The sequence below is a fragment of the Canis lupus genome, chromosome X (assembly GCF_048164855.1).
Source record: "Canis lupus baileyi chromosome X, mCanLup2.hap1, whole genome shotgun sequence".
Lineage (NCBI taxonomy): Eukaryota > Metazoa > Chordata > Mammalia > Carnivora > Canidae > Canis > Canis lupus.
This window is the reverse complement of record NC_132876.1, coordinates 52145628-52157504: the sequence shown is the minus strand read 5'-3', so window position 1 is coordinate 52157504 and position 11877 is coordinate 52145628. Positions and strand designations below refer to the sequence as shown.

At 40.6% G+C, this 11877-nt stretch overlaps 1 pseudogene; it reads left to right on the top strand.

Moving 5' to 3' along the window:
- Nucleotides 1–9993: 9993 nt before the first annotated feature.
- On the top strand, nt 9994–11393 carry LOC140627560 (spindlin-1 pseudogene; annotated as a pseudogene).
- Nucleotides 11394–11877: the final 484 nt, after the last annotated feature.

Genomic DNA, 11877 nt, shown 5'->3' with positions numbered 1-11877 from the left:
TGTATATGCCTAAAAATTCATTGAATTTTTACACACATAAACCACCTTTTCAGTTTTTCTTTTCTAACATAGAAATACATAAAATCTCAACACACACCGACATTAATAAATAAAACTTAATAATAAAATTTGCAATCAATTTGAATGCTAGAGAATATTGACTTTGAACCCCAATTAAGTGAAATATTACCCACCCCTTTGTCCCCAAAAAGATTTTCATTCTTCTCATTAGGTTTCCAATAGGAAAAAAAAAAAGCAAAAATTCTAACATTTTCCATAGATTCCAGGGAAGATTTAAACATCTTACATCTTAATCACTATATAAAGACACATTGATATTCATCTATTAATAATGAAAAATCACAATTCTCTTCTTGCATGCACCAGAATTATGGTTCCCTGATTCTTCTCATGTATACTCACTGGTCTATTCAATTCCATATTTATGCTCATTTGCCTACATTCTCATCCCTTTCCAAAACACACACACACACACACACACACACACACACACACACACACCACCTACCTTATGAGAAGCCTAGAAGTCAATTTGCAGGGATCTAAGCTTGCCTGAGTGTGGAGTCAATGAAATTTGAAACATTAAAAACACTGTATTAGAAGGAATAAATTGCCTACCAGACAGTGATGGCATATTCATTACATTGCAGACTGATAAGTATATCCAGTTTGGGAATAGTGAAAAAAGGGAAGGAGAATGTGAAACTGGGAGTGGAAATATGGGAACAGGGCAATTAACAAAGGGCCTAGTAAAAAGAAAAAACCTAGATCCCTCTTTTATCTTTTTTTAAAAATTTTATGTATTTATTCATGAGAGACAGAGAGACAAAGAGAGACAGGGAGAGACACAGGCAGAGGGAGAAGCAAGCTCCATGCAGGAAGCCTGACGGGATTCTATCCAGGATCTCCAGGATCGCACCCTGGGCCAAACACGGCGCTAAACCACTGAGCCACCGGGATGCCAGAGATCCCTTTTTAAATCTTGTGCCTTATTTTTAAATAATAAATTTATTTTTATTGGTGTTCAATTTGCCAACATACAGAATAACACCCAGTGCTCATCCCGAGAAGTGCCTTCCTCAGTGCCCGCCACCCAGTCACCCCCCATCGCTCGACCACCTCCCCTTCCACCACCCCTAGTTCATTTCCCAGAGTTAGGAGTCTTCCATGATCTGTCTCCCTTTCTGATATTTCCTACCCATTTCTTCTCCTTTCCCCTCTATTCCCTTTCACTATTATTTATATTCCCCAAATAAATGAGACCATATAATGTTTGTCTTTCTCCAATTGACTTATTTCACTCAGCATAATACCCTCCAGTTCCATCCACGTCGAAGCAAATGGTGGGTATTTGTCATTTCTTTTTTTTTAATAATAAATTTATTTTTTACTGGAGTTCAATTTACCAACATACAGAATAACACCCAGTGCTCATCCCGTCAAGTGCCCCTTAAGTGCCCATCACACATACACCCCCATCCCTCACCCTCCTCCCCTTCCACCACCCCTAGATCGTTTCCCAGAGTTAGAAGTCTTTGTTTTGTCCTCTTTCTGATATTTCCACATATTTCTTCTCCCTTCCCTTATATTCCCTTTCACTATTATTTATATTGCCAAAATGAATGAGAGCATATAATGTTTGTCCTTCTCCGATTAACTTACTTCACTCAGCATAATACCCTCCAGTTCCATCCACGTTGAAGCAAATGGTGAGTATTTGTCATTTCTAATGCCTGAGTAATATTCCATTGTATACATAAACCACATCTTCTTTATCCATTCATCTTTCGATGGACACTGAGGCTCCTTCCACAGTTTGGCTATTGTGGACATTGCTGTTATAAACATCGGGGTGCAGCTGTCCCGGCCATTCGTTGCATCTGTATCTTTGGGGTAAATCCCCAACAGTGCAACTGCTGGGTCATAGGGTCACTCTATTTTTAACTGTTTGAGGAACCTCCACACAGTTTTCCAGAGTGGCTGCACCAGTTCACATTCCCACCAACAGTGTAAGAGACTTCCCTTTTCTCCGCATCCTCTCCAACATTTGTGGTTTCATGCCTTGTTAATTTTCCCCATTCTCACTGGTGTGAGGTGGTATCTCATTGTGGTTTGGATTTATATTTCCCTGATGGCAAGTGATGCAGAGCATTTTCTCATATGCATGTTGGCCATGTCTATGTCTTCCTCTGAGAGATTTCTCTTCATGTCTTTTGCCCATTTCATGATTGGATTGTTTGTTTCTTTGGTGTTGAGTTGAATAAGTTCTTTATAGATCTTGGAAACTAGCCCTTTATCGGATATGTCATTTGCAAATATCTTCTCCCATTCTGTAGGTTGTCTTTTAGTTTTGTTGACTGTATCCTTTGCTGTGCAAAAGCTTCTTATCTTGATGAAGCCCCAATAGTTCATTTTTGCTTTTGTTTCTTTTGTCATCGTGGATGTATCCTGCAAGAAGTTGCTGTGGTGGAGTTCAAAAAGGGTGTTGCCTGTGTTCTCCTCTAGGATTTTGATGGAATCTTGCCTCACATTTAGATCTTTCATCCATTTTGGGTTTATCTTTGTGTATGGTGAAAGACAGTGGTCTAGTTTCATTCTTCTGCATGTGGATGTCCACTTTTCACAGCACCATTTATTGAAGAGAGTGTCTTTCTTCCAGTGGAGAGTCTTTCCTCCTTTATCGAATATTAGTTGGCCATAAAGTTGAGGGTCCAATTCTGGGTTCTCTATTCTGTTCCATTGATCTCTATGTCTGTTTTTGTGCCACTACCACACTGTCTTGATGACGACAGCTTTGTAGTACAACCTGAAATATGGCATTGTGATGTCCCCAGCTATGGTTTTCTTTTTTAAACTTCCCCTGGCTATTTGGGGTCTTTTCTGATTCCACACAAATCTTTAAATAATTTGTTCTAACTCTCTGAAGAAAGTCCATGGTATTTTGATAGGGATTGCATTAAAAGTGTAAACATTGACATTATCACAATATTAATTCTGCCAATCCATGAGCATGGAATATTTTTCCATCTCTTTGTGTCTTCCTCAATTTCTTACAGAAGTGTTCTATTGTTTTTAGGGTATAGATCCTTTACCTCTTTGGTTAGATTTATTCCTAGGTATCTTATGCTTTTGGGTACAATTATAAATAGGATTGACTCCTTAATTTCTCTTTCTTCAGTCTCATTGTTAGTGTATAGAAATGCCACTGATTTCTGGGCATTGTTTTTGTATCCTACCACTGCCAAATTGCTGTATGAATTCTAGCAATCTTGGGGTGGAGCCTTTTGGGTTTCCTATGTAGAGTGTCATGTCATTGGCGAAGAGGGAGAGTTTGACTTCTTTGCCAATTTGAATGCCTTTAATGTCTTTTTGTTGTCTGATTGCTGAGGCTAGGACTTCCAGTACTATGTTGAATAGCAGTGGTGAGAGTGGACATCCCTGTCTTGTTCCTGATCTTAGGGGAAAGGCTCCCAGTGTTCTTCCATGGAGAATGATATTTGCTGTGGGATTCTCGTAGATGGCTTTTAAGATGTTGAGAAATGTTCCCTCTATCCGTACATGCTGAAGAGTTTTGATCAGGAATGGATGCTGTATTTTGTCAAATGCTTTCTCTGCATCTAATGAGAGGATCATGCGGTTCTTGTTTTTTCTCTTACTGATACAATGAATCACATTGTTTGGTTTACGAGTTTTGAACCAGCCTTGTGTCCCAGGAATAAATCCTACTTGGTCATGGTGTATAATTTTCCCAATGTTCTGTTGGATCCTATTGGCTAGTACCTTGTTGAGAATTTTTGCATCCATGTTCATCAGGGATAGTGGTCTATAATTCTCCTTTTTGGAGGGGTCTTTCTCTGGTTTTGGAATTAAGGTAATGCTCACCTCATAGAACAAATTTGGAAGTACTCTGTTTCTTTCTATGTTTCTGAACAGCTTTAGTAGAATAGGTATGGTTTCTTCTGTAAACGCTTGATAGAATTCCCCTGGGAAGCCATCTGGCCCTGGACTTTTGTGTCTTGGGAGGTTTTGGATGACTGCTTCAATTTCCTCCCTGGTTATTGGCCTGTTCAGGTATTCTACTTCTTCCTGTTCCAGTTTTGGTAGTTTGTGGCTTTCCAGAAACACGTCCATTTCTTCTAGATTGCCTAATTTATTGGCGTATAGCTGTTCATAATATGTTTTTAAAATCGTTTGTGTTTTCTTGGTGTTGGTAGTGATCTCTCCTTTCTAATTCATGATTTTATTAATTTGAGTGTTCTCTGTTATTTTTAATAAGGCTGGATAATGGTTTATCTATCTTATTAATTCTTTCAAAGAACAAATTCCTAGTTCTGTTGATCTGTTCCACAGTTATTCTGGTCTCGATTTTGTTGCGTTCCACTTGAATCTTTATTAACTCTCTTCTTCTGCTGGGTGTAGGATCTATTTGCTGTTTTTTCCCTAGCTCCTGTAGGTGTAAGGTTAGCTTTTGTATTTGAGTTTTTTCCAGTTTTGGATGGAAGCTTGTATTGCGATGTATTTCCCCCTCAGGACTTCTTTTGCTGCATCCCAAAGATTTTGAACGGTCGTATCTTCATTCTCATTAATTTCCATGAATCTTTTTAATTCTTCCTTAATTTCCTGGTTGACCCTTTCATCTTTTAGCAGGATGGTCCTTCACCTCCATGTGTTTGAAGTCCTTCCAAACTTCTTGTTATGATTGAGTTCTGATTTCAAGGCATTATGGTCTGAGAATATGCAGGGGATGATCCCAATCTTTTGTTATCGGTTCAGACCTGATTTGTGACCCAGTATGTGGTCTATTCTGGATAAAGTTCCATGTGCACTTGAGAAGAATGTGTATTTGGTTGCGTTTGGATGTAAATTTCTGTAGATGTCTGTGAAATCCATGTGATTCAGTGTATCATTTAAAGCTCTCGTTTCTTTGGAGATGTTGTGTTTAGAAGACCTATCGAGTGTAGAAAGCGCTAGATTGAAGTCACCAAGTATGTGTATTATTATCTAAGTATGTCTTAATTTTGGTTATTAATTGATTGATATATTTTCAGCTCCCACATTCGGGGCATATATATTGAAGTTTGTTAAGTCCTCTTGTTGGATAGATCCTTGAAGTATGATATAGTGTCCCTCTTCATCTCTCACTACAGTCTTCGGGGTAAATTTTAGTTTATCTGATATAAGGATGACTACCTCTGCTTACTTTTGAGGACCATTTGAATGGTAAATGGTCCTCCAACCTTTTATTTTCAGGCTTTACGTCTCCTTCTGTCTAAAATGAGTCTCTGGTAGACAGCAAATATATGGGTCCTGCTTTTTTATCCAGTCTGAAACCCTGCACCTTTTGATGGGGTCAGTAAGCCCTTTCACGTTCGGAGTTACTATTGGCAGATATGAATTTAGTGTCATCATGATATCTATTCAGTCCTTGTTTTTGTGGATTGTTCCACTGTAGTTCTTCTCAAAGGGGAATATTAAGAGTCCCCCTTAAAATTTCTTTCAGAGCTGGTTTGGAGGTCACATATTCTTTCAGTTCCTGCCTGTCTTGGAAGCTCTTTATCTCTCCTTCCATTCTGAATGAGAGCCTTGCTGGATAAAGTATTCTTGGTTGCATTTTTTCTCACTTAGGACCCTGAATATATCCTGTCAGTCCTTTGGTCTGCCAGGTCTCTGTGGAGAGGTCTGCTGTTACCCTCATACTCCTCCCCATAAAAGTTAGGGATTTCTTGTCTCTTGCTGCTTTAAGGATCTTCTCTTTATCTTTGGAATTTGCAAGCTTCACTATTAAATGTCGAGGTGTTGAACGGTTTTTATTGATTTTAGGCAGGAATCTCTCTATTTCCTGGATCTGAATGCCTGTTTCCCTTCCCAGATTAGGAAAGTTTTCAGCTAGGATTTGTTCAAATACATATTCTGGACCTCTGTCCCTTTTGGCGCCCTCAGGAACCCAAATTAAACGTAGGTTTTTCTTCCTCAGGCTGTCATTTATTTCCCTTAATCTATCCTCATGATCTTTTAATTGTCTGTCTCTTTTTTCCTCAGTTTCCCTCTTTGCCATCAACTTGTCTTCTGTCACTCACTGGTTCTTTCACCTCGTTAACCCTCGTCGTTAGGACTTCTAGTTTGGATTGCATCTCATTTAATTGATTTTTCATTTCTGCCTGATTAGATGTAAATTCTGCAGTCATGAAGTCTCTTAAGTACTTTATGCTTTTTTCTAGAGCCACCAGTAGCTTTACAATAGTGCTTCTGAATTGGCTTTCTGACATTGAACTGTAATCTAGATTTTGTAACTCTGTGGGAGAGAGGACTGTTTCTGATTCTTTCTTTTGAGGTGAGGTTTTCTTTCTAGTCATTTTGCTCAATGCAGAGTGGCCAAAGCAAATTGTATTGGGAAAAGAAGAAAAAGAGAGAAGAGAAAGAAGGAAAGAAAAAGAAAAAACAAAGTAAGAAAAAAAGAGAAAAAAAGAAAAAAGAGATAAGAAAAAGAGATAAAAAAAGAACAAGAAAAAAAAGGTGGGGGGGAGTATCCTCTGATTCTGTATACTGTAAGTCCCTTCACTTCCCCTGGAACTTTCCAGTGCTGCTTGGTCAATAATTTGTTTTTCCCCTGTCCCTCTAGCTGGTCTTCTGGGGGAGGGGCCTGCTGTGCTGATTTTCAGGTGTTAGCACTTGGGAGAGCTGCTCAGCCCCCTGCCTGGTGCCGGGCTCAGTGAGTGATGTTTGAGCTGCTTAGCTGGTGAGGCCACTGTGAGGCTCAGTGGGGTTGTTTATCCTGTGAGGTCCCAGTAGGAGCAACCACAGTGGCGGCAGCCAGCCCTAGAGCCCTGGATTCAGCTTCTGCAGTAACTAAGGAGCTGTCAGTCTGCAGGGGCCTGGATGCTCTGGGGGAGGGGCCGCTGATCTGCTCAGCTTGGGGCAGGAGTGTCTTTGCTGTCCTGGGCCCTCCTGGCCTCTGCCTGTCCCGGGACGAGGCCGGATCCTGGCTGTGTCCCCTGGGCCCTTTGCTCCCGGGCCTGTGCTATTGGATTCACGCTCCCAGCGGTGCTGCCCCTTCCACGTGGAGCCTCCTCTCGAGCCCCTCTGAGCTTCTCCCGGGGCCGTGCACTCCCTCCGGCGCGAAACCTCTGCTGGAGCCGCCTCTTAGCTGCTCCCGGGTCCACCCGTGCTTGCGCTGCAGCCCTTTGGGAGCTTGGCTGCGGGGTGTGGCGAGCTCTCCCCTGGGGCGCAGGTGCTCTGTTAATGTCCCTGGGAGCTGAGGGCATCCCCGCCCCTCCTGGGGTCCTGCTCTAACTCCCTGCACTGGCCTTTCCCTCCGGGAAGATTGGTGAAGCTCCTGCTTCTCCACGACGGAGCTTTCCTGTCCTGGGGGCACTCGCCCTGGCCTTAGCCCGGCTCCTGGCAGGGCCCCTCCCCCTTGGATGCCTTTTGTTTATTTCTTCCCCCCCGCCCCGGTCTTCGTACCTTGATAGAAGCGTGAACTCTTCTCACTGTATCATTCCAGCTGTTCTCTCTTTAAATCTCAGACTCAATTCGTAGATTTTCAGGAGGATTTGAAGGTTATCTAGGTAATTTGGTGGGGACAGGTGACTTGGGCATCCTACTCTTCCACCATCTTGCCCCTCCTCCAATCTTCTGCCTTTTGTCTTAAATATTCTGCCACCAATACCAAAGTAAGTCACTTGTAATTATGACTGTAATACAGGGTCTTAGCATCGAGGGTCAGTAAACCACAGTTAGTGGTCCAAATCTATATTGACACCTGTTTTTATTCAGTTATTCAGTTCATGACCTGAGAATTGTGTATGTGTGTGTGTATATATATATATATATATATAAGATTTTATGTATTTATTCATGAGAGACACAGAAAGAGAAATCAGAGACATGGGCAGAAGGATAAGCAGGCTCTCTGCAGGAGCCTGATGTGGAACTTGATCCTGGACCCAGGATCACACCCTGAGTCAAAGGCAGACACTCAACCGCTGAGCCATCCAGGGGTCCCTGTTTTTATATTTTTAAATGGCTAAAAATTTCAAACGAAACTTAATATTTTGTGACATGTGAAAATTCTATGTAATTCAAACATAAATTTTATAAATAAAGCTTTATTGAGACTCAGCCACAGTTGTTCATCTATTCTCTATGGATGATCTTGTGCCACAACAGCAGAGCTGAGTAGTTGCAAAAGACACTATATATGGTGCTGTTATCAATTGTCACTGCTATTATAAATCACATTGAAGCAGTTATCAGCATTTTTGAATGCCATATGTGTTATCTATCTACGAAAAAAAACATTTTCAAAAATGAAATTGTTAAAATCATGTTACAGATAAGCATTAACAAATGAAATTTGTAGTCAATTTTAATCATAGGAAATATTAATTTTAAACCTCAGTTATATTAACTGTTATTGCTCTTTTTCCAAAACAATAATTTTATTCTCCTCATTAGTACACTAGTATTACAGAAAACTTTTTCTGAATTATTATTATTACCGCATTTTGGATTTTGTCAATACAAATATTGAGTTAGTATGTTTTCTCTTTTTTAATTAAAGTTTTTCATAATATCCTTAATTTTGCCTCTTGGCCTACAGAACTGTAACTATTTATTATCTGCCTCTTTTCAGAAAAAAATACTGCCAATCTTGGTGATATAGCATTGGGAGTTTACTTGGGAAAAGAATCAATATTGGTAATAATCCTATAGTCTGCAAGTCATAACTAAATTTTTTTGTTTTGTGTTTTCCTTTTTTGCTTCACTAAAATTTTAGGAATCACCTGCTATAGATAAAAAAAAATTCTAGTGGCCAAGCAATAGCAAAAAAAGGTACAAAAGATTCAAATATCTATCTCATTAAAAGTTTAGAGCTAATGTCCATAACTGAGAACTTCTAGGAGAATAATAAACAAACAAGCCCCCAAATCAGAAAATAAACAGAAAAAAAGTTCATTGTTTCCTCTATGTTCAGGTTTTGATGTAGATTTGGTCAGTATAAGCAAGTTCAACTTTAATTTTACATAACTGACTTCATGCTTGCTTATATGAAATTTTATATGCTAAATTATACATTTAAATAATGTTATGGATAAGAGTATCTGAGGAACATTTAATATATTCTATGGAGCACAGAATAAGCAGAGATACAAGGATTATAGAAACACAATTACACCTGTCACATAAAGATTACATAGGCAGTGATAGGTCAGAACAAAGATGACATAGGGCTGTCCCCATCTGTCACATATCTATATAGAAAAGTAAGTTTATCTGGGAGGGTATATTCATGGTTTTATTTCTATTTAACTTTTATGTGTCTTGAACTGTGCTGGGTACAGAGGATGGAAAGAAGACATGATCAATGCCTTTAATGATCTCTCAATTTAGTGGAGGAGAAAGATAAAAAAAATACAACAAAACGTAATGAGTAGTGATATATTTATTCTGTAATTATTTGTACAAAGTTAGTACAAAATGTAATGAAAAGGAGAAGAGGTTCTAGTAGCCCTGTCTTGGGGAGATAGGAAGGCTTCACAGAGAAAATGGCCTATAAACTGGAATTTTATAAGTGAGAAAAAATTAATCAGGAAAAGAGTTATACAGAAGGTGCAAAATCACAGAAACACAAAAGAACATCTTTGTTTGTTTGTGTTCCAGAAGAAAGCTCTGCATGGCTAGAGTATTTACTACTTTTCTGGTTACGGATTGTTGGGGAAGAACGAATAAAGGTGAAAGTAGAAATGCTTCTTTAATTTAGGGAAAAATTGGTCACCCCCGTCCCCCGCCCCCGGCCCCGGCTGTGTCTGCCCCTCGCCAGAGCGCCCGCATCCCTGGTGACCTTGAGCGTGCTGCGCAGAGGGCGCCGGGATGAGCCGCAGGACGTGGAAGCTTGGGCAGTGCCCAGGGTGGGCTCGCGCGCCTGCAGGAAGCCGGTTTCAGGGGGCGGTGGTGGACGCGGCGGAGAGCACCCATGAAATCCAGGTAACAGTGAAACGTTGGTGATTGCTTTCCTCAGAGTGCATCTTAGAGTCCTTATGATTTCACATGTTTTTGCTGAACTTGTAAAAAAGGTACTTGGATGATGATTAACAGGAACATTGAGATTCTGTGAAAAGTTTCAAATCGGAGAGTATTCAATTTTCACCCTAGTCCAGCAGCTGTGCTGCTCACCTAAATATAGATGAATGAAGACCCCATTAGGGAAGACACCTGGCCAGCGGTCCAGAGCGGATTCAGGCCATGCTGGTGTGTCTGCAAGCATAATGAAGCAAAGGACGTCCCACAAAGAACATCGGAGCAGTGTGGGGCCGAGCAAACCCGTTTCCCAGCCCCGGCAGAACATCGTAGGCTGCAGGATTCAGCCTGGGTGGAAGGAAGGGAATGGCCCTGTCACCCAGTGGAAAGGAACTGTTCTGGACCAGGTGCCTGTAAATCCTTCTTTGTATCTTATAGAATACGATGGATGTGACTGTGTTTATGGACTAGGACTTAATAAAGATGAAAGAGTTTCTGTTCTCGAAGTCCTCCCTGATAAGAGTTGCGACTTCTTGAATCAGTGATGCACACCTGGCCAACACAATGATCGGCAAGGCGGTAGAGCACATGTTTGAGATGGAAGATGGCTCCAAGGACGAGTGGAAGGGGATGGTCCTAGCGCGCGCCCTTATCATGAACATGTGGTTGTACATCACCAGGAGAAGGATCCCATCTTGTACATGTACCAGCTCCTAGATTATTATAAAGAAGGCGACCTTCGCATTATGCCCCTTTCTAATGATTCTCCTCCAGCAGAAAGGGAACCAGAAGTTATGGACAGCCTGGTAGGCAAACAAGTGGAATATGCCAAAGAGGACGGCTCTAAAAGGACTGGCATGGTCATTCATCAAGTGGAGGCCAAACCGTCTATTTCATCAAGTTTGATGATGATTCCCATATTTATGTCTACGATTTGGTGTAAACTTCCTAGATGTCATCATGAATTTTGCCAAATTTGTGGAACTATTAAATGTATAATTTGTAGACATACAGACTTGATTGCTTTCCAGTTTAATGAAAGCTTAAATGTCCCTGCGAACCCACAATTTCTGCCAACAGAGCTGGTTTTGTTCTGAATAGTACAGATTTATGTGAACACAAAGCATTTTGTGTAAGGAACTCCCTCCTCTTAAAAGAAGTCTGTGTGTCTGGAGGGGAGTTAAGGCAAGTTTGGTGCAAGTTAAGCTAGCATTGCAGTCGTGTAGAACTGTATTGGATCATCCCCAGCTCCCCGTCACCATAGCTCTCCTTCTCTGCTGCCACACTGCAAGCATAGTTTGGTACTGTCAGTACTGCCTTCTTTTTTGAGAGGTATATGTATCTATATCTACCTGTCCAGCTCTGTGTGTGTCCATATGCACCACACACACACACACACTCTTCCGTGGCAGTCCTTTCTTTGTGGATTGGGGTGGGGGTTCAATGATATTCTCCAGTTTAACAGGAGTGCTTGTCCTAAGTCAGTCCTATTTTGTACATTGCTGCTGTCTATTTAAAATTAAATGTAGGCACAGGAGACAACATCGGGCTGTTCAGCATGTTCTGGAAGTCGGAAGTTCAGACACTGTTTCAGTCTGGAGGCTTTAAATCATGAGTCTAAATATGAATCCCTTGAGAACAGTTGCTAGACCCACATTAGAATTCAACAAAACATTAGAAATCTGGATCAAAAGCTGCCTTTAATTCTAAGCTTTGTAAATTTTTGTTTACATTTTTTTAAAATCATAAATCCTCTTTCTGTTTTATTTTTTTTTAATTTTTATTTATTTATGATAGTCACAGAGAGAGAGAGAGAGAGAGGCAGAGACATAGGCAGAG